Below are 22,920 nucleotides of genomic sequence, written 5' to 3'. Positions count from 1 at the left end.
AGGATCTGGAGTCTTGGAAGTTTCCTGACTATATAATACTAAGGATATTAGGAGAGGATATGGAGTCAGGATGGCTTCAAACTGTATTGTATTATCAAAACCAGGGATTTTTTAAAATTAATTTATTTCTTTGTTTATATTCCAAATACTGCCCCCTCTCCTGGGCCCTCCCTCACACAGTACCTACATCCCATCCCCCCTCTCCTTCTCCCTTGAGAGAGTGTGACTCACTTGGTATCCCCACACACCAGCACATCAAGCCTCTAGCAGATTAGGCACATCCTTTCCCACTGAGTCAAGACAGGGCAGTCATTAAGACTGAGCTGCCTGTTTGCTACATATGTGCAGTGAGGGTGTGTGTGTGTGTGTGTGTGTGTGTGTGTGTGTGTGTGTGTGAGAGAGAGAGAGAGAGAGAGAGAGAGAGAGAAGGGTTGTTCTATCCCATGTATGTTGTTTGGTAGGTGGCTCAGATTCTGTCAGCTCCCAGAAGTCCAGGTTCGTTGACTCCGTTGGTCTTCCTGTGGAGTTCTTAACTACTTCTAGGCCTTCAATCCTTCCCCCAACTCTTCTATAAGTATCCTGACCTCCAACTAATGTTTGGCTGTTGGTATCTGCTTATTTTTCAGTCTGCTACTGAGTAGAGACTCTCAGAAAACAGTTATGCTAGGATCCTAGCTGCAACATAACAGAGTATCATTAATAGTATCAGGTGCTTGCACATGGGATGGGTTTCAACTTGAGCTGGTTATGGGTGGCCTTTCCTTCAGTCTCTGCTCTATCCCTGCATTTCTTTTAGACAGGACAGATTTTGGGTTGGGAGTTTGTGGGTGGGTTATTGTCCCTATGTTTCCATTGGGAAGTCCTTCACCAGGCAAATTTTTACAGGAAGGAAAACTAAAAACGTGTATCTTGTAAATGTCAACATCTTTAAAAACATTTAACAAAATATTAGCAAATAAAATCCAATTTATAAAATAATTATATTCCATGTCTGAGAAATTATTATCTTAGATATGCAATGCTAGTTAAACAAACAAGTCAATTCATGTAACCCATATATTCTAAGGAAGAAAAAAAATCATATTACTACATAAAAGATTTAAATATTACAAGGGCTAGAGAGATGAATGAGTAGACAAAGTATTTGCTATGAAAACAGTGGGACTGGAATTTGAATTTCCAGGACCAATGTAGTGTAGTGACCTGATTGTAACATATTACTGTAAACTGATTGTAATACAATACTGTAATAAGTGGAGACAGGGCATCTCTGCAGCAAACTGGCCAGCTGAACTGGAGGAATCCATAATATTTAGGTTGACTCAGAGATTCTGACTCATTAAATAAAGTGGAGAGTAATCAATAAAGACTCAAGATGTCAAGCTCTGGCTTACACACACACACACACACACACACACACATTCATATACGTGCAAATGCATACTTATGAACATATCTATACACATAGATGAATATCACACATATAGACATTGAAACAAACAGAACCACAAAAACTAGACATCTAGACAAACTCCTTAATTTGATTAAGAATATTTACTTGACAATTCTGCTAACATCTTATGTGGGGAGCAAAAGATGCCTTGAACATGTGTGTAAAGAATAATTGAAATACTTGTTGAGAGTATGTTGTTGACGTGGTCACAGCCATTTATGTACCAATGTCTCAAACCCATGGAAATTCCTGAAAAGCCATAAAACTTCCCTGCACATTGTGACGCTTAGAGTGATGACAAAGTTTTCCTGTGGTCCAAGCATGAATATTGGCAGTGCATGCAAAATCTAGCAACTGCAATATCCACCTCTAGGATGTTTGCATCCTGACACTGATCATCTACTGAGATCTACCAAGATTAGCTATCCTCTCCCCTTCTAGCTTTACTTAGTACACATGTTGAGGCTCCAGTTTCACAGTAGTTTGTGCTGCTCCATCAAAATGCACACATATCACCTGACCCCTGCTTTTCTGTACATGACCTTTGAATTCCTTTGCTGCTCCTTGTCAGTGTTCTAGGATCCAAGCTCTGTTGGATTCAGGTGATTACATTCAGTAGTGAGAAACAAGTGGCTTTCTATCTAAAATCAGGGAAAAGATAGATATGTTCTCTCATATTAGTCAACACTGTGTTTAAACCATGGCTACTGAAGAAATAACAAAAAGAAATAAAAACTCTATAGACTGAACAGAAAAAAAAATCTGCTACAAAGAAATCATTGACGATATAGAAAATGCCAAAGAACTAACTAGTCTCTGGGCTAGTCATTGATTATAGCAAAGTCAGCAGACACAGGGTTAATAAACAAAGTTAACTGATTCCTAGATGCCTACTATGAATGGCTCTTTTTGAGATAAATAAGACATTTATTTAAAAAGTAAAAACATAAAAATATCTTCAAAGTAAAATATGTAAATATTTAGCAAAATATAATTCTAATATAAGACCTATCTGAAAAAGAAAACCTATAGAAATCAAAAAAGAAAATCAAAAGCAGTCTGAGAAAAGGGTAGTCTGTGTCCATGTATAGGAAACTCCAATATTTTTAAGATGCCTGTTGCCTTTGCCTTACAGTCAAGTGCTTTGTGAATAGTGGTACCGTTTAAAAAAGAGTTGATATGGAAATACGAAAGACTCAGGATATCCAAAATAATACTGACAAAAATATAGTTATAAAGGCTGACAGTGTTGACTTAAGTGCTTATTCCATAGATATTGTAATCAAAATGACGTGATACTGGTGAAAAACAGACAAATAGGTCAAGAGAACATACCCAGCTGACACAGATAAAACAACTGGTCATTGACAAATGAGCAAAGAATTTCAATGGAGAGACAACTCACTCTCATAAAATGGGGCTGGGCAGCTGTGTTTCACTCAAAAGTGCTTTGAAAGAATCTGGATTTAGACTATTTATCTTTGACAAAAATTAACTCAAAACATATCACATTTCTAAATGTCTAACAAAACTATGTTTCTATAAGGCTTGGTGATGAATTTTTAGATACAAACTGAAAATATTATCTAACAAAGAGAATAAAAAGATCAATTGGGCCTTTGTTGTATTCTGTGTAAAAGTCACAGATGGCTCAGCACTTTAGAGCATTTTCATGGGACCCAGGATCAGCACCCATGTGTTAGCTTATGACCCTCTCTAACTCTAGTTCTAGGGAAGCATCTGCTGAAAATACAGTACATGTGTGGTTTACCTACAGACATGCAAGCCATAAAATAAACACATCTTAAAATATGTAAATCTGACAGGTCATAAAGCTGTTGCATGATCTCTCTGAAACACATATGTTATAAGAGGCCCATTATCCAAAATAGAAAAGTATAAAGTTTTCGAATGAGGTCATTAGGATTGGCCCTAATCAAATATGATTTTGCTTTCTATAGAAGAAAATGTGTTCATATCCTAAAATCCTCAGAGAAAAGTCAACACATTACACAAGTAAGAATACCAAGGGAAGATCAAGGCTGAGAGGCGGGAGTGTACAAACCAAAGAACCATAAAGACAGCTAGCACTTCACCAGAAGCCAGGGGTGATTCTCCCTTACAGCCACGAGAGCAGTATTTTTTTACTTGCATCTTGACTTCAGACGTTTAGCTCCCAGAACGATGAGACAGTCAATTTCTATTGCTCTAAGTCATGCAACTTGGGACACTTTGTTATGGGAATCATAGGAAAGAAGTACAGATATACTGAAAATTTATTCTAAGAAATTGAAACATCGTGTTCACCCAAGTAAGGTTAGGATTTCAACAACTTGCTAGGGAATAGGATGTGGTAAGGGGCCAAAATCAAAACAAACTCTACATGAATGTTTATAGCAGGTTTATTTCTAATTGACAAAACTTGGAATCAAGCTAGATAGGTTTTAGTAGGCAAATAGAGAAACAAATGGTCAATATAATGGAAAATTATCTTACTGCTAAAATGAAATGCGTTATGGAGCCATTAAAAAATTTAGAGAAAGCTTAGCTTCATGCTAATAAGGGAAAGATACCAGTTTGTAAAGACTCCATGATGTGTATGTCCAAGTGAATCATGTTCTGGTAGGGGTAAGACTCTGGAGGTACTGAAGGGCTTCCTGACTTGTGAGGACTCAGCTGGAGTGATAGGAGCTGGAACAGGTGAGTTTCAGGGCAGTGAAGCTGCTCTGTGTAGAATGTCATTGGTGGGTACACTACACTATGCCAAAGACACACTTAAGTGTACCAAACAGTGTGAGCCCTAATGTTGGAATTTAGATGCTACATAAGTTAATGCATTAAAAACTGTGACAAATGAATTCCATTAATGAGCAATGGGATACTGGAATGGAAACTTTCTCTGTCCTTTCTGGTCTCCCCACCCAGCAAACCTTGAATTGTTTTAAAATATGAAGTCTATAATAATGAAAATATTCTCCAACATTTATTAGCTGTGTGTGCTAGGATGCTGTTACTCTCTTTGGTTTCAGTGTTCTTATACTTACCTTTCCTTTGTGATATTAGAGAAAAACACTGGTTTGCTTTTTAAATTTATTTTTTATTTTTATGAATGCCACCTGCTTGTATGTGCATATATATGCTGCCCCATGTATGCCTGGTGCCCTGGAAGCCAGAAGACATCACATTCCCTTGACTGGAATCACAGACTATTGTGAAATGACATGTGAGTACTGGGAATAAAAAACTGGTTCCCTGGAAGAACAATCACTCCAGCCCCAAACTCAGCTTTCTTTTTGTAAAAAGAATTTAAAGGTCTGCCTACCAAAATAGTTGTGAGAATTAAATATGTTTGTAAACTGCACAGCACCAGGCCTCCTTCTTATTACTGATCTAAAAATATTGCCAATTAAAGAGAGAAAGGTTTCATAGATGGCAATACTAACATTTATATGAAAGAAAAGAGGCTCCGACATAGCTACAAGGTGGCCAATTATGATTTTAATAGACACTACAGAATAACATTCAATTTCATTGCTTTTCTCCCTGGGATTGTGACTGGTACACAGTACTCAATCAAATGAGAGACTCCACTGGCTATATGTTTTTACAAGCAAGGGTTGGTGGGGGCTGTGTGTGTGCTTTGCAGCTTCTTGACCTAAGGCACACATGGGAATGTAGTGTGGAATTTACAAAGTGGAGTTACCATGACAGATAACTACGGACGTAGCGTAAATGCGTCCTCCCTAGCGCTCCATTAAAGCAGCCCTGCTCAGACAAGCAAGAATTTAGAACCATACTAGTGAACATATGAGCTCCTTAGGGATGCTTAATAATGACTTATCTCTTCTTATTTTATTAAAAAAAAAATCTTGCCTTTACGAGAAGGTAAGTTTGGAAATCAGCTCTATGTTGTCTAACTCAATTTTTAGCCCTGGCCACCTAAAGCTCACAGACTGGTGGCAGCATTTGTAAATTAAAGATGACTTTAATCTTCAGTGACAGAGATTTATGAAATATTGCTTTACATTCCTGCTTCATGTGCTCAAGCAAATTGAGTTTATTTTATAGACAAAAGCAATTTGAGGAAAACCATAGATTACTTTGGCTAGTGAAGGGTATAAATTATCTCTAACTAAATTTTGGCAGTACTGTATGTTGAGCTATTTAGATAAAACATGTTTTTGACATTTATTGCCAAATGATACCCTCTCCTAGACTCCTGTATTCTGTGGTGTTGAGCATAAAATGAATCATTAAGGGAATTAGTAATCCTTCTCTCGACATGAATTGCATTACCCAAGGATGTGAAATTCTGAATGTATTTTTCTAAGTAAATTATTGTGAAAAGGTACCCAAACCTATTATGATGAATTTAAGGTATGCTCAAACATTATACGACCCACATGCATAATTTGTAGGCAAATTTGCTCCCATTATTTAGGAATTTTATGTATATTCATTCCCACAGGGTGCAGTCCCACATGGAGCCGAGATAAGGAATCATCCTGCTGACAGTTCTTGCTCATATTCAGAGAGAAGTTCATTCAGTGCTCTGGGCTTTCTTGCGGACATCCCACATCCAGTGTGGGCAATGTAGTTATTATCCCCCCCTAGAACAGAAAAGAGGCATCCATTATGAAGAAAGCCCTACACTTGAAATAAAAATATGTGTGCTTAAAACTCCAAGTAGCATAGCATTTAATGGGTAAAGGCCGCTAATGTGTATTTGTGTATAAACATTAAAGCCCAGTAAATCCCACAGATTCAGAAGCTGAGGAGGTGTGAAAGATGAAGAATGGGTAGGCGATTCCACTGAACCTGGGCTCAGAAAAATAATTATCTGATAATACTTAAGAATGAATTAGAGCAATACTCAAAAGGGAACATGTATGTGTGGGGTATCCGTGTGCTTGTGTGTGTGGGGAGGGGGTATTGTATGCTTGTGTGTGTGCATGTGTGTAGCAGCTATTACTCAACAACATTTCACTTTCATAACTTAAAATGAATTATATTGGTTGCCAGTAATTGGGGAGAGATTAATGGGTCTTAATTAATAGTTTGCCGTTTTACCCCTCCAAAATTTTTTATTTACTTCTAAATAGCCTCAAGGAAAACACTCCTTCATGTCACTTTTTAACTCTGCTCTCTCTGAAGGCTACAGCACTCAGTCGTTCCCCTCGGCTGACACAGTTGAACAGAGAAGTTGCGCCTGTATATCAAGACCTTCCCAGGAGGGGAGTTAGACAGGACTGTTTCATTCATCTTGTGAGGCTTCTGTCCTTTCATGGCTATGGTTGGTCCCTTTACATTCTCTGGGGTGCTTTAGATGTGCCCACCTATCACCTCATCTCTTTTCCATGCACTTGTTCCATTCGGTTAGGGATTCCCTTCTTTCATGTGTAATTTCCACTGCCAGAAATTACATTGTATCTTTTAGTGGTTAGCACTACATTCTTTAAATTCACAAGTATGTAAGCAGTATTTTTCCTTCAAGTTTACATAGGATTTGTCTATGTTACTTTCATTTCCTGCAGAAGGGGAGAGCTGGACACTGATTTTAATATTGCAACAATCTTTCTTTCTATTATTGCCTTTTTCTATTATTATAGCAACTTTTAAAAACAGAATTTTACAGTTAAATATTAATTTAACACCAGGAATATGATTAATGATGGTGTTTGCATTCCATTCCTCAGTTCTAGGTCTTCTTAAAGCTGAAGTTCCTGTTATAGCTATTGTACCTCTAGGATTCTTTGATTCTTTTAATCTCTTAGTATACAGAATAGTCCTAATTTCATGATTACTATCTAAAGTAGCTTAGGTAGGCATAGAAGGCAAAGTTGGTATCTTTTCCCTGTAACAATATGCACCTAATGTTCCAGAATGTTCTGCAGTCTGCTTTGGCTCATTTTCCTTTCAGGTCATTTACAAGTAGTCTCATTACCCTTTTGTTCCCTAAGTATAAATAATGAGATGAACAAATGGTCCTGATAACTGGTGCCTTAAACACAATTTCTTTCGCCATCTCCTCCTCTTCTTCCTCCTCATCCTTCTTCCTCTTATCCTTTTTCTTCTTCCTCTTCCTCTTCTCTCTGTCCCTCTCCTTCTTCCACCTCTCTTCCATTCCTTTCTTCATTCTTTCCATCCTCCCTTCCCTCCCTCCATTCTCCTTTTCTTCCCCCTTTCTTTCTTCTCTTCATTCCATCTTTCTTTTTCTCTATTCCCACTCTCTTCCTGCCTTTCTCTTTTTGTCTTTCCCTCCCTTCATCTCCTTTTCTCTCACCCTTCTCTCTTTCCCCCTGTCAGCTAGGTCGCCTAGGTTGGCACTGATCTCATGATCTTCCTGGATCATCTTCCTGAAGCAGGGGATTAACGGTCTGTGCTGCTGATTATGTTCCAGGCAAGATTAGTACCTTTTGAATCTTGCAGTTTACAAAAGACTGATGTCAAAACCTGGTATCCTCTCTCAAGTACTTGACTACCTGGCCCTAAATGACAGTTCTACACTGCACCACAGAATAGCAGGAATTAATAGCACTGTATAACTACTTTTGAAGAAAATATTAAAATGCTTTGTTCATAAATATTTCTTCCACATCTCTCAGCAGTTTGTATTGATAATAGCTTGGAAACAGGATCATTTGAAAATTCATTTTATCATGATTCCTTTGCAAGTTGCCTTAAAATAAGTTGCCTGGTAAAATAAGTGATTTTTACATATGGAGATTTTCACAAATACTTGCTCTTTTATATAGTTATCATATTACGTGGATTTTTACTTTAATATTGCTGATTTCTGATCTTGTCTTTGTTCGGTGGGTGTTTTGTTTTCTAGGTATTACTAGTTGACAATTAAAAATCGGGATGGACTAGGAGTGTTGGGCATGCTGAGAATTTTCCTCGGGATGGAAGAAAGGAGGGTGTTTTTACCAAGATCTGCTTAGTCCCCTGGGAACTGGGACTGATATTAAGGAGAGGCCACAACAGGTAGTCTGCTACAGAGTTTGGGGCAGGACTGGGGTACTGGACTTGGAGGAGAGGAGGGAGAGAGTAATGATCTGAAACTCACCTACCTGTTTCATTTGCCTACTTGCCTCTCTTGTAGGCATGGGAGGAGGGTTCACATGGAATTCTGGCTAGAGTTGGGGCCTGGATAGCTGTGTGAGTGGCAAGGAAGGTTAGGGGAGAAGATCGTGGTCATTCACTCAACATGGAGGGTGGTGAAAGGAGTCAGGGAGGTTGTAGCAGGTTGTCTGCTTCAGGGTTGGGTGTGAGAATGAGGAATTAAATTTGCAGGAGAGGTAGGAGAGGTGAAAACCTCACTTAGTTTGATTGCTTCCCTACCTGGAGTGGATTACAGGTTCCCTGTTAATTCTGGTTACTTATTTTAACTGCAAGATATCCTCATTATTACCTCCTAATATTTATATCATTTATTTACTTTTTATGGGCGATATCTTTGAGCAACTAAGCATGAATATATTTGGCTTTGTGATTTATGCCATGTTTATACAACCTTACAAAAAGTAGATTTGGTAGAAATACTATCTAGTGGTCAATCAGGAGCTATCCATTTTGTGGAATTAAGATATGCACAGGTATTATTGTCTCATACTACATTGTCTTGATTGAAGCAATGCACATAATTTCAGAAAAAAAGTCCAATGTGGATCAAGGAACACATATTTTTTATTTTGAAGATGAGCATACTGTAACTGTAATCCTCTGCCATCCAAAGGTATGGCTCCTTTCTGAGAAACTGATTTTAAAACCACTAATAATGTACAATAATGGCACCTTTGATCTCTGGCTAAAGCTGAATCATCATCACATATGTCAAATTAATAGCGTGTAGTTTAAGTCCTTATGATTACTTCACAGACATTCTAAGCCTCTACTGGGCTTGGCATTGGCTCCCTTCCCATATATTTTGGTGGACATTGGGACAGGTTGTCTAACTCATACTGCACCAAATTAAAAAGCAAGTAATACCAAATGACCAATCATAGCCACTTGAGATCTAGAGTAAAGTTTATAGTAGAAACTTGTGTCTGAAGGGTAGCAGAGAACATTGTCCATCTAATGGTAGGCTGGAGAAGCACACAGGAAATCACAAAGCTAGAAATAAAGCTCTCCGACAAACCTCCTGGAAGAAGAAACACTTTCAAATGTCCTGAAGGATATGATAAATTCTTCAGTCATAGATTTACTTTATAGGAGATCCCATGTTTTATCTACCCTGATCTACTGATATGACCTTTGCTTGGAAAATACCAGTCCCATGACCTGATACCTGCCTTGTGGATGTAGACACATGAGACACAAGCCATTGCCTTCTGACCCCAATGTACCACTGCCTTGAAACCATCACAGAGCTCAGAGTACCTTTAGTACTCATCTGCATCTCTTCCATGGGACAGCTTGAGTTATTCTGCTAGCACCTAACATGAGGTACTTTTCATGAGGACCACTTATATGGGAGTAGCCCTGGGGTGGGTGGGCTTCTTCTTACATCTGTTTAGGATCACTAAAGAAAAATGCAGAAGGTATGTAATTAGAAAGATATAGTGGAGCAAACACTTGGAGATTGTATTCACATGGAAGATGAATACTTTGTAAGAAATTATATAGTATTTAAAATGCATAGTTTGTATATTGATGGTACAGCATCAATTTCAGGAAGATTTAAAAGCTGACATATTAGATTCAAACTGGTAACTATGAAATTGAAGCAATATGCTTTTCTATTCACAAGATTCTCTTACAGATGGAGATTTGCTTCATGTTCTAGCGTCTACTTTAAAAATCCTGTAAAAATGACAAATCTACTACAATATATCTACTACAATATAACCCTTTATATTCTGATTCTATTTTCATTTTTATTTTAAAAAATTGTATAATATCACACTCTCCTGTATCATACTGAAACAGACTGATTGTTAAGGAAAGTTTCAAGAGTTTGTGGTTTTAAAGAACTCTGTGTGTGTGTGTGTGTGTGTGTGTGTGTGTGTGTGTGTGTGTGATTTACATCATATTGAAAGAGAGAATGTCTTTCCAAATGTTTTACCTATAGGAAATAAAACAACCAAAATAAACTGAAGATTGCAAGAACCATGAGAAAAATAAGAACGTTATTGAAAACAAGTGTCTACAGTCAAAATTTAACTACAAATTTTAACTTAAATGCTATTAAACAATACTTAACTGAGACTTGCATTTGAATCTTGAATATAAATTAGTTTTAAATGTTTAGAGGGAAATCTATACAGTCTATAACGAAAGCTTCAGTAGTAAGTATGTTTGGTATACATTAAACATTTAGAGGAGTTGCAAACTTTCAAAATAAATTGTAAAACAGAGAAATCTTATATACTTCACTTAATTCTTAATATTGCAACTTAGTGAGCTGCATTTACCATAGTTATTGAACCAACATTACACATTATTAGTGAAAGCTTACACAATACTTAGAGTCCTACTTTTTCTCTCAGCATCTGTGTAACATTTGCAGCTATTGTCATGCCACCCCTTCCCCATTTGGCACCTTGTGGCTGCAACACATTCTTTGTCTTGTCTCACTTTTGAGGACTTTCAACGTTTTGGTTATTCCTAGTCAGATAATATTTTATACAGTCTTTCTTTACTGGTATTATTTGATAATGTCTTAAAATGAGCTTTTGTGTGTACCATGCATGTACATGGTTTCTTTTTCTACAAAAATCATGAAGGTAACATGTGTTCTACACCAGGCGTACATAAACTGACAAGTTTTTTGTTGATGTTAATTTGAATTATCTGGTTGAGAATATATTTTTAGATATCTCCAGAATTAACAATACCCCATACCTTTCCATATTAAACATTTTGGCTAGATGTAGCTATGTGCTACTCAGACTTAAGGAGTAAAGAGGAATCTGCTTCCTTCCTGAAGGTATGTTATGTACATACATTGTTTGAATTTAACTGTGTAACTGACTATCCATTTTACCTTATTCGGTCATTTACATTTACTAGTATGGACTCTGATATTTTTCTTACACTCTTGAATAATAATCCAGTAATAATATATCTATAGCTCAACTTATTTTATCTTCCGGTATGGAGGATCTTTCACTTGAATACTTGGTACCACTGATCACCTTTAAAACTCAGAACCACTGCTTCCCTTTCTCTCCTTTAATTACTCTCTCCCTCTCCTTTACTTTCTGCATCATAGTAACCCCTGGATTTACCTTTTTATTTCCTATCTTGGTCCTAGAATCATACATTGCTTTAAGATCCTTTGTACATTTATTGAAGTGCAGTATTACAAAACATATTTAGGTAGAGTGTGTCTTACTGTTCCTTGTATGTCTTGGCTTATATTTTTCAATTTGGAAAACAAGGAATTATGTGTCTTAACCCAAGTTTTACAAATAGATTGTCCTTTTATATATCTTTACTAGGTTAATGTAAATTCAAACTGAAGTTGACAGCTCACCTTTCACTGAAGGAATTATCCTGACTGTTTCCTTTTACCTCCAATCTTTCATTTCAAACATGAATAAAGTAGGATCTGATTTCTTATCCATTACTAACTGTCCATGTGAAATATGCATTATAGCAGCTTCAGACTTGTTAATTGTGCTCTTGTGAAGTGCCAAAAGGGTCCATCAGCTATAACACAGCACAGCACTTGTGCTCTGTCCCTTTATCTTTACTTTCAGTGACTCTGTGTCTAGAGTTCAGAGAACACCATTTTTTCCTATTCTTCAATTAGCTTGATTGTTTCCAGGTCCTTTTGTCACTCTGTATTCTATTTTGAACTGCACTGTTATCCTAAGTGAATAGTTATTAAGCTTCACTCTTTATGCTGTAAAGTTGTATGGTATTGATGCATGTTTAATGTCAATAGAGTATTATAAAATGGTTTCATTAAACTGCTGCAATTATTAACCCATTTGTCATGTTTTTGTTTTACCTTTTTCCAAATAATGTACATGGATTCATATTTTTGGAGTTATTTATATTTATAGGAATATAAATTTAAGATTCTTCCTTGTTATTTAATTGACTTAATAGATCCATTTTATCCTTTTTTTTTGAGATAGAATCTCCTTATACAAAATAGGCTTACCCCACAGATATTTGTCTAGAGTTGAGATTAAAAACCACTATGTTCAACTCCAAGATTCTTTCTTTTACTAACTAGTGTGATCTCATATAGACATACTTGTTATATTTTCATTATTTTTAATTTTATTTTTATTAGATATTTTCTTTATTTACATTTCAAATGCTATCCCGAAATTTCCCTATACCCTACCCCTGCCCCTGCCCCACAACCCACCCACTCCCACTTCTGGGCCCTGGCCTTCCCCTGTACTGGGGCATACAAAGTTTGCAAGACCAAGGTACCTCTCTTCCCAATGATGGCAGACTAGGCCATCGTCTGCTACATATGCAGCTAGAGACATGAGCTCTGGGGGTACTGGTTAGTTCATATTGTTGTTCCACCTATAGGGTTGCAGAGCCCTTAAGCTCCTTGGGTACTTTCTCTAGCTCCTCCATTAGGGGCCCTGTGTTCCATCCTATAGATGACTGTGACCATCCACTTCTGTATTTGCCAGGCACTGGCATAGCCTCACAGGGGACAGCTATATCAGGGTCTTTTCAAAAAAATCTTGCTGGCATGTGCAATAGTGTCTGGGTTTGGTGGCTGATGATGGGATAGATCCCTGGGTGGGATAGTATCTGGATAGTCCATCCTTTCTTCTTAGCTTCGAACATTGTCTCTGTAGGTATTTTGTTCCCCATTCTAAAGAGGAATTAAGAATTTACACATTGGTCTTACTTCTTGTTTTTTTATGTTTTGCAAATTGTATCTTGGGGATTCTAAGTTTCTGGACTAATATTCACTTATCAGTGAGTGCATATCTAGTGACTTCTTTGTGATTGGGTTACCTCACTAAGGATGATATCCTCCAGATACATCCATTTGCCCAAGAATTTCACAAATTAATTGTTTTTAATAGCTGAGTAGTACTCCATTATGTAAATGTACCACATATTTTGTATCCATTCCTCTGTTGAGGGACATCTGGGTTCTTTCCAGCTTCTGGCTATTATAAATAAGGCTGCTATGAACATAGTGGAGCATATGTCTTTATTACCAGTTGGAACATCTTCTGGGTATATGCCCAGGAGAGGTATTGTTGGGTCTTCTGGTAGTACTATGTCCAATTTTCTGAAGAACCACCAGACTGATTGCCAAAGTGGTTGTACAAGCTTGCAATCCCACCAGCAATGGAGGAGTGTTCCTCTTTCTACACATCCTCACCAACATCTGCTGTCACCTGAACTTTTGATCTTAGCCATTCTGACTTGTGTGAGATGGAATCTCAAGGTTGTTTTGATTTGCATTTCCCTGATGATTAAGGATGTTGAACATTTTTTCTGGTGTTTCTCAGCCATTCAGTATTCCTCAGTTGAGAATTCTTTGTTTAGCCCTGTACCCCATTTTTTAATGAGGATATTAGAATTTCTGGAGTCCAACTTCTTGAGCTCTTTGTATATATTGGATGTGAGTCCTCTATCAGATTTAGGATTGGTAAAAATTCTTTCCCAATCTGTTGGTGGCCTTCTTGTCTTATTGACAGTATCTTTTGCCTTACAGAAGCTTTGCAATTTTATGAGGTCCCATTTGTCAATTCTTCATTTAATAGCACAAGCCATTGCTGTTCTGTTTAGGAATTTTTTCCCTGTGCCCATATCTTCGAGGCTTTTCCCCACTTTCTCCTGTATAAGTTTCAGTGTCTCTGGTTTTATGTGGAGGTCTTTGATCTACTTAGACTTGAGCTTTGTACAAGGAGATAAGAATGGATCAATTCACATTCACCTACATGATAACTACCAGTTGTGCCAGCACCATTCGTTGAAAATGCTGTCATTTTTCCACTGAATGGTTTTAGCTCCCTTGTCAAAGATCAAGTGACCATAGGTGTGTGGATTCATTTCTGGGTCTTCAACTCTATTCCATTGATCAACCTGTCTGTTGCTGTACCAGTACCATGCAGTTTTTATCACAATTGCTCTGTAGTACAGTTTAAGGTCAGGCATGGTGACTCCATCAGAGGTTCTCTTATTGTTGAGAATGGTTTTTACTATCCCAGGTTTTTATTATTCCAGATGAATTTGCAAATTGCCCTTTCTAAGTTAGTGAAGAATTGAGTTGGAATTTTGATGGCGATTGCATTGAATCTGTAGATTGCTTTTGGCAGGATGGCCATTTTGACTATGGTAATCCTGCTAATCCATGAGTATGGGAGATCTTTCCATCTTTTGAGATCTTCAATTTCTTTCTTCAGAGACTTGAAGTTCTTACCATACAGATTTTTCTCTTCCTTAGTTAGAGTCACAACAAGGTATTTTATATTATTTGTGACTATTGTGAAGGGTGTTGTTTCCCTAATTTCTTTCTCAGCCCATTTATCCTTTGTGTAGAGGAAGGCTACTGATTTGTTTGAATTAATTTTATATCCAGCTACTGCACTGAAGCTGTTTATCCAGTTTGGAAGTTATCTGGTGGAATTTTTAGGGTCACTTATATTTACCATCATATAATCTGCAAATAATGATATTTTAACTTCTTCCTTTCCAGTTTGTATCCCCTCGATCTCCTTTTGTTGTCAAATTGCTCTGGGTATGACTTCAAGTACTATCTTGAGTAGGTAGGGACAAAGTGGGTAGTCTTGTCTAGTCCCTTATTTTAGTGGGATTGTTTCTAGTTACACTCCATTTACTTTGATGTTGGCTACTGGTTTGCTGTAGATTGCTTTTATTATGTTTAGTTAGGGACTTTGAATTCCTGATGTTTCTAAGACTTTCATCATGAGTGGGTGTTGGATTTTTGTCAAATGCTTTCTCAGCATCTAATGAGATGATCATGTGGTTTTTTTTCTTTGAGTTTGTTTATATAGTGGATTACATTGATGAATTTCCGTATATTAAACCATCCCTGCGTCCCTGGATAAAGCCTACTTGGTCATGATGGATGATCATTTTGATATGTTCTTGGATTCGGGTTGCGAGGATTTTATTGAGTAATTTTGCATAGATATTCATAAGGGAAATTGGTCTGAAGTTCTCTTTTTTTGTTGGATCTTTGAGTGGTTTAGGTGTCAGAGTAATTGTGGCTTCATAGAACAAATTGAGTAGAGTACCTTCTGTTTCTATTTTGTGGAATANTTTGAGGAGAGTTGGAATTAGTTCTTCTTTGAAAATCTGATAGAACTCTGCATTAAACCCATCTGGTCCTGGGCTTTTTTTGGTTGGGATACTATTTGACTGCTTCTATTTCTTTATTGGAAATGGGACTGTTTAGATCATTAATCTGATCATGATTTAACTTTAGTATCTGGTATCTGTCTAGGAAGTTTCCCATTTCATCCAGGTTTTTCAGTTTTGTTTAGTATAGCTTTTTGTAGTAGGATCTTTAATTTCTTTCTTTATTTCATCTTTGACCAAGGAATCATTGAGTAGAGTGTTGTTGAATTTCCATGTGAGTGTTGTCTTTCTATTATTTATGCTATTATTGAAGATCAGCCTTAGTCCATGGTGATCTGATAGGATGCATGGGATAATTTCAATATTTTTGTATCTGTGTAGGCCTGTTTTGTGACCAATTATATCATCAATTTTGGAGGAGGTACCATGTGGTGCTGAGAAGAAGGTATATCCTTTTGTTTTAGGATAAAATGTTCTATAGATATCTATTAAATCCATTGTTTCATAACTTCTGTTAGTGTCTGTGTGTCTCTGTTTAGTTTCTGTTTCCAGGATGTGTCCTTTGGTGAGAGTGGGGTGTTGTAGTCTCCCACTGTATACATGTTATATGTTCATTAACCTAATCAAAACCATCTAGACTGCTACCAATTTATGACAGTAAAAATTGCTATAAGTATTGAATGCACGCCTCATGAGGAAATTAAACTACTCAAATAGCTAAAACCATTAGTTTGGATTGAATTTTAAAGGTATGCCTAGAGTCACAAAAACAAAAACAAACAAACAAACAAAAACCAACCAACCAAACAAACAAACAAACAAAAAATCAACCTATTATAATAAACATGTTAAATTTTGTGGAGTTAATCTGATGAGGCCAGGAATAGAATATTGCTGGATCTTCTGGTAGTACTATGTCCAATTTTCTGAGGAACTGCCAGACTGATTTCCAGAAGGGTTGTTCCAGCCTGCAATCCCACCAACAGTGAAGGAATGTTCCTCTTTCACCACATCCTCTCCAACATCAGCTGTCAACTGAATTTTAATCTTAGCCATTCTAACTGGTGTGAGGTGGAATCTCAGGGTTGTTTTGATTTGCATTTCCCTGATGAGGAAGGATGCTGGACATTTCTTTAGGTGCATCTTGGCCATTTGATATTCCTCAGTTGAGAATTCTTTGTTTAGCCCTATATCACATTTTTTTTTTAAATAGGGTTACTTGATTCTCTGTAGTGTAACTTAGAGTCACAATAAGGTATTTTATATTATCTGTGACTATTGTAAAGGGTGTCTTTTCCCTAATTTCTTTCTCAGTCTGTTTATCCTTTAAGAAGTAGAAGGCTGCTTATTTGAGTGAAATTTATATTTAGCCACTTTGCTGGAATTGTTTAGACTCTAAGTGCCTCCAAAAGGAAACTGAAGTGAGCTTACACTAGCAGCTTGACAGCACACCTGAAAGCTCTAGAATAAAATGAAGCAAATACACCCAAGAGGAGTAGACAACAGGAAATAATCAAACTCAGAGCTGAAACCAACCTGTTAGGCAGGAAAAGAACTATACAAAGAATCAACAAAACCAGGAACTTGTTCTTTGAGAAAATCAACAAGATACATAAATCCTTAGTCAGACTAACCAGAGGGCAAAGAAACAGTATCCAAATTAACAAAATCAGAAATAAAAAGGGAGGCATAACAATGGAAACCCCAAGAAAATTCAAAAAAATCGTCAAATCCCCCTACAAAAGCCTACCCTCAACAAAATTGGGAAATATCGATAAAATGGACAATTTGCTAGACAGATGCCAGGTGCCAAAGTTAAATTAGGATCACATAAACCACATAAGCAATATACTCAAAAGATGATCCAACATATAAACAGGACACATGCTCCACTATGTTCATAGCAAACTTAATTATAATAGCCAGAAGCTGGAAAGAACCCAGATGTTCTTCAATAGGGGAATGGATACAGAAAATGTGGTATATCTACACAATGGAGTACTACTTAGTTATTAAAAACAATGACTTCGCTGGGCGGGGTGGTGCACGCCTTTAATCCCAGCACTTGGGAGGCAGAGGCAGGCGGATTTCTGAGTTCGAGGTCAGCCTGGTCTACAAAGTGAGTTCCAGGACAGCCAGGGCTATACAGAGAAACCCTGTCTCGAAAAATCAAAAAACAAACAAACAAACAAAACAAACAAGCACACAAAAAACAATGACTTCATGAAATTCGTAGGCAAATGGATGGAACTAGAAATTTTCATCCTGAGAGAGGTAACCCAACCACAAAAGAACACACATGGTATGCATTCACTGATAAGTGGATATTACCACCCAAATTCAGAATACCCAAAACACAATTCACAGACCACATGAAGCTCTTGAAGAAGGAAGACCAAAGTGTTGGTGCTTCGGTCCTTCCTAGAAGGGGGAGGAAAATACTCACAGGAGCAAATATGAAGACAAAGTGTGCAGCAGAGACTGAAGGAAAGTTCATCCAGAGACTGTTCCACATGGGGATCCATCTCATATGCAGTCACAGGATGTAGACACTATTGTGGATGCCAAGAAGTGCTTGCTGACAGGAGCCTGATATAGCTGTCTCCCAATAGGCTCTGCCAGAGTCTGAGCAATAGAGGTAAATGCTCACTGCCAACCATTGGACTGAGTATGGGCTTCCCAGTGGAGGAGTTAGAGAAAGGACTAAAGGAGCTGAAGGGGTTTGCAACCCCATAGGAAAAACAACAACATCAACCACCCAGACTCCCTAGAGCTCCCAGGGACTACACCACCAACCAAATAATTCACATGGAGGAACCCATGGCTCCAGCCACCTATGCAGCAGAGGATGTCCTTGTTGGGCATCAATGAAGAGAGAAACACTTGGTCCTATGAAGGCTTGATGCCTCATGGCAGGGAGGTGGGTGTGGGTGGGTGGTTGGGGGAACACCCTGATAAAAGCAGGGAGAGGGGAGATGTGATAGGAGGCTTAGCAGTGGGGTGGGTAAAGATAACATTTGAAATGTAAATAAATTATCCAATAATGATAATGATAATAATAATAATAATAATAATAATAATACAAAAAACAAAAAAGAGGAACCAAGAAGAAAGAAGAACTGCTAGTACTGGCTCCCAGCCATTTCTGATTGATGATGCCCACTGTGGACCAAGTCCACTAGCCAGCAGCTTCTCCCAACTCTACACAGGTAGTCATGAGGACCATGCTACCTCCACCAAGAAGGAAATGAGCCCAACCATGACCCCCATTACAAGCCAATATTTTTTTTCCTAAGCAAGCAATTGAAAGAACTGGAAGAAAATGAAGAGGAACTTAAAATGTGAGCAAAGCTGTTCTGGTTTGCTTCAGAGAATGACCTCCCAGAATGAAAGGAGCAAGAACTAGAGATGCCAAGCTTATAAGGAGAAAGGGACCATACACCTTCTCATGAGGAAGGACAAACCTTTGAAGATATGCACCAACTGTCATATCACACTGATGATGGAGCTCAAGCGAATGTTGCAGTGGCTGAACCTCCATCTGGATGCCGACTTTGCTGATGAATGTCCCAAGCCTGAGCTGCTAGCCATTTGCTTCCTAAATGCTGAGAATGCACAAAAGTGCAAAGCAAAGTTTGAAGATTGAAGGAAAGAAATGGAAGAGAGAGAAAAGAAAGGACCAGGAAAAAAGGATAATGCCGAAAAGGTGCCAGCTTGAAGCCCTTTCAGTGAAGGAGGCCAGAGGTGATGCTGAAGAGAAGTCTGAGAAAAAGCTGTGAATCACTCTGCCTTTTTCTTTCTTTTTCTTTCTAAAAGCTTGCCACACCCTTTAAGATTTGCTTTGATTCTATTTTGTTTTTACAAGGAACTTTTTAAAAAACTGAATTTTGAAACGTTCCTTTGTTAATTTCGTTCTTGCAGTTCATAAGACTGGAGACTCAAGTCACTTGGTCAGTAGAGGCTTTAGTGATCACAAACATCCCGAACTCAAGATTTGCACACCAAAGACGAGGGTTCCTAATGTGTTTTCTTTCATTTTAAAATGTCTAAATGATCTTTTAATGGGGTCATATTATTTTTAATTTCCACTCACAATGAATAAAAGTATTTGAGATCCTATATATCCTTGAGAAATTATGGTCATCGATTGACGATTTTAGTATAACTGACATCTCATTCAGTTTGATTCCAGTAATGATAATTAATTAGGAATTCAACCTCCTGTGTCTTTGGTATAGTCATATCTCTTCTAGTAAGTTGTTTGCTCACATCTCTTACCCAGTTTTTAACTAATCTGATTTTTTTATTATTTTATTTATTTACATTTCAAATGTGTTCCCCCTTCTTGGTTCCCCCTCTCCGAGCCCTGTACCCTATTCCTCTCCACTTCACCCCTAAGGGGGTACTCACCCGCTCACCTACCCACTCCCACCTCACCCCTCTAGCATCCCCCTTCTCTGGGGCATCGAGCCTCCACAGAACCAGGCGCCTCCCCTCTCGCTGAGAACAGACATGGCAGTCCCCTTGGACATCTGTAGCAGGGGCCATGGACCAGCTCACACATGTTCTTTGCTTGGTAGCTTAATCCCTGGGAGTTCTGAGAGGTCCAGTTAGTTGATACTCTTGTTATTCCTATGTGATTGCATTCCACTTCAGCTTCTTCATTCCTTCCCCTAACTCTTTGATAGGAGTCCCCAACCTCAGTACAATGCTTGGCTGTAAGTATCTGCATTTGTCTTAGTTGGTTGCTGGCAGAGCCTCTCAGAGGACAGCCATGCCGGGCTCCTGCCTGCACACAAAAGATGGTATCAGCAATAGTATCAGGATTTGGTGCCTCCACGTGGAATGTATCTCCAGTTGGGTAGGTCTCTGGATGGGCCTTTCTTTCAGTCTTCACTCCACTTTTGTCCCTGCATTTCATTTAGACAGGAACAATTCTGGGTCAAAATTTTGAGATGGGTGGGTAGACCCATCCCTCACTGGTAGCCATGTCTATCTACTGAAGGTAGTTTCTTCAGGTTACATTGCTCCACTGTTATACATTTCAGCTAAGGTCATCCCCATTGGGTCTTGGGAGCCTCTCACATCATTAGTAACTGGGACTTTCTGGTGGTTCCCCTTGTCCTCCACCCCACACTGCTGCATTTCTATTCATTCTTCTTACCCTTTGGGCTTCTCTCCTTTCTCTACCCATACCCGATCCTGCCCCACTTTTCCCTCCTCCTCTTTCCTACTCAGTTCCCCCCTCCATCTGCTTCTTTTTGTTGTTATTGTACATGTGTGTATGTGTGTGTGTGTGTGTGTGTGTGTGTATGTGTGTGTTTGTAAGTACCTATGTGAGTGTAGGCACATGTCAAGGTACTTGTGTGTAGGTCAGAGAACACATTTTAGGACTCAGTTCTCTCCTTATACAACAAATTATTGGGATTAAACCCTACTTACCAGGCTCTCAAGGCTAGTACTTTTACTTGATGCACCATCTTTCTGAATCTTAACTGGGTTGTTTGATTTAATGTTATCTTTTGCTTTCCCTACCAGTCTTTGTTTTTATCAAATATAGATACATATTTTGAAACATTTTTTGTAAAATGTGGAGCCTTTATATATTTATGTCTTCTTGTATATGGTTATCTATTTGTTCGAATATCATTTATTGAAAAGACATAGCACATTGTACATGGAGAGGTCAGTCTGGTTCCTGAATGAGTGCTTTACACATATGTTTTAGTCTCTTTGGTATGGAAAGGTACTCTGAAGGTTATGCAAAGAGAAACTTAGGCATAAACTCAGCTACAAAACTCATGACCTACAATCTGTCTTGCCTACAAGATATGTTGTAGCAATGGTAGTTCAGATCTTGTTTGACTGGCTAACCAATGAAAAGTTTAATATGAAGAAGTCCATGTCTTACTCTGCTTGGATGGCCAGAAACTAAAGACTGGATAGATTAGAGACCTAGGGTAGAATACAACAGGAGGTTAAGGAAATCAATGATATTCTTGTATGCTCATAGATCATACATGTTGCCTACTCTTGTCATTATCAAAGAGGCTTCCTCTGGCATCACATGGGAGCAGTGAAGAGACCTAAAGCCAGAGGCCTTATGTGGAGAGTCCAAGTTGTATTCCTCCACTAGATCACTCCACTTACAACTTGAGGAGACCTTCAGAACATGGGAAAGAAAGGTTGTAGGAGTTAGATGGGATGGAGGAACCAGGAAAACAGTGCCAGCTGAATCAACTAAACAGGGCTTATGTGGTTTCACAGAAACTACAGCTGCAAGTATTAGGCCTGAAAGGGTCTACAGTGGGTCCTCTACATATATGTCATGGTTGTTAGCTTAGTGGTTTTGTGGGACTTCTAACAGTAGGGATTGGGGGTGTCTCTGAATTTTTTCAACTGTTCTTGGGACCCTTTTACACTCAACAGTTGCCTTGCGCAGCCTTAATATGACGGGTGTACCTAGTCTTACTCTATCTTATTTTGTTGTGTTATGTTATTGACTCTTAAAGACCTGTTCTTTTCAGAGGGGAAATAAAGAGACAATGGGTCTCAGAAAGAGAGCATATGCAGGAATTGGGAGGAAGGGAGGGAGGGGAAATTGTGGTTGGGATGTATTATATAAATAAAAACTATTTTTAATTAAAATAAAGTACCTAAAAGAAGAAAGAAAAGATTATTGTGTTTTCTCCATTGATACACACACACACACACACACACACACACACACACACACACACACACACACACACGCTCTGGGAAGGGATCATATTCAAAGACCTTCAGGATCTGTGTGATCTTGCTGGAATGTAGACAGATCACACGCCTTTAATCCTTCTGCCTAAATCCCAAAGAATTTCTCTATTCCCAAAGAATGAAGGCAAAGCTAGTTTGTAGAAGGAAGCAGCCATGTTTGAAAGTGACATCTAAATGAGAGGCAGAAAAAGTGGTGAATTGGAAGAAGATTTGACAGAATGACTCAGATAAGATATTCCCAACTTTTACAGGATCAGACAGGAAAAGAAAATGAAGAGAGAGAAAGAGAGAGAGAGAGAGAGAGAGAGAGAGAGAGAGAGAGAGAGAGAGAGAGGAAGAAGAAGAGGGAGAGGAAGAGGAAGAGGAAGAGGAAGAGGAGAAATCTGCTTTTATTTTACAAATTTAGAGGGACAGTTTGCAGGTAAAGACAGATTGAGCCAGAG

The 22,920-nt window shown here is 38.2% G+C and overlaps 1 pseudogene; it reads left to right on the top strand.

The window, feature by feature from the left end:
* Positions 1 to 19,500, top strand: part of LOC110316110 — a 105,391-nt pseudogene extending 85,891 nt beyond the window's left edge.
* Positions 19,501 to 22,920: the final 3,420 nt, after the last annotated feature.

The sequence above is a fragment of the Mus pahari genome, chromosome 2 (genome assembly GCF_900095145.1).
Source record: "Mus pahari chromosome 2, PAHARI_EIJ_v1.1, whole genome shotgun sequence".
Lineage (NCBI taxonomy): Eukaryota > Metazoa > Chordata > Mammalia > Rodentia > Muridae > Mus > Mus pahari.
Note: the sequence above shows the minus strand (reverse complement) of the source record. Positions and strands in the feature narration are given on the sequence as shown.